The 1,228-nt window shown below is 66.1% G+C and overlaps 1 protein-coding gene across 1 annotated transcript in view; it reads right to left on the reverse strand.

Moving 5' to 3' along the window:
- Nucleotides 1-410, reverse strand: part of PTGER1 (prostaglandin E receptor 1) — a 3,825-nt gene extending 3,415 nt beyond the window's left edge. Inside the window, 1 exon segment of the mRNA XM_014526159.2 lies at nucleotides 27-410. The gene's annotated coding sequence lies outside the window, so the exon portion shown is untranslated.
- Nucleotides 411-1,228: the final 818 nt, after the last annotated feature.

Below are 1,228 nucleotides of genomic sequence, written 5' to 3' on the forward strand. Positions count from 1 at the left end.
CCGCTGTCCTCACCGCAGCCGCTTACCCAAGAGCCCTGGGAACACCCGGTTCCCGAGTGGTTTCCCAACCGCTTCCGGACGGGGCAGGGGTGGGCACACCCTCCGCTGGGGGCATCCAGGACACCTGGCTTCTCCCCCCCTCCGCAAGGGGAGCGGGCCCTGGACACCTGGACACACTCCTCAGCTCAGAGGGCGCAGAGGCCTAGGAGGAAGGCCAGGCCAGGCATGGGGTGTGGAGGCTAAGCCTCCCCGCCCCCGTGGCTGGCTCCCCACCAGGCCGGCTGCAGTGGGTGAGAACCAGCTGTACAGCCAGGAGCCAGACCCAGGCAGAGGTGTTGATGGGAAAGGAACCCAGGTGTCCGGACTGACCCCTGCTCTAACCACTAGCAGCAACTCTCTTCCAAAAAGCTCCTCACCCCAGGAGAGAACCCAGACATGTCAGCAGCCAGCTCCAGGTGTAGGCCTGCTTTGCCCCTGCCCTGAGCTTGGGGGGAAGGACCGGCTTGGAGCACCCCCTGCTGGGCCCGGGGCCGGTGCCAACTCAGGGCTTGTGCCAGTCCCCCCTCAAAGCTATTAGCAGCCACCAGAGACGAGATAATGCAGCACCTCACCAGAGACCCAGGCATCTTCTCCTGACAGCAGCGCCCCCCTCCCAGTGCATTCTTGGGGCTGAGGGTCTGGGGTCCAGCCACTCGTAGGATGCACTTACAGCCTGCCCCCAGCAGTGGTTGGGACATGCATCCTGGGGATGCTGAGATGCAGCCGCCCCTGGGCAGGGGAAGCGCCTCTTCCCCTCTCACCCTCCCAGCCCCAACCGAGACATGGGGTCTCTCATCCAGCCTAGGCCCAGGCGGCTCCTACTTAGCTTCAGCGGCACTGCCAGTGCCCTAGCCCCAGCCACGGACATGCTCAACCTTGCTGTAAAAGGGGGGGGGGGTCGTCGCTTTTAACCCTTCCACCCTTCCTCCCTCGAGCCCCGCAGCTCCCCCCCGCACCCGCCTGGTTCCAGCAAAGCGCAGCTGCCTCATTAGTGCTAGTGGCCCAGGCTGTACTAACGGAGCTGAGCCCGGGAGAGCAGGTTCCCAGCAGCCCCCAGCCCCCCCCGGCTGGGCGGGGCAAGAGGGGCCCAGCAGTGCCCCAAGCTCCGCGCCCGCTGCCTGCGGTGTTTAGGGAGAGGCCAACGATAAATATCAGGCGGCCCCGAGCGCTAGCCGCAGCCCCCCAGGGA

This window comes from Alligator sinensis, unplaced genomic scaffold (assembly GCF_000455745.1).
Source record: "Alligator sinensis unplaced genomic scaffold, ASM45574v1 scaffold1892_1, whole genome shotgun sequence".
Classification (NCBI taxonomy): domain Eukaryota; kingdom Metazoa; phylum Chordata; order Crocodylia; family Alligatoridae; genus Alligator; species Alligator sinensis.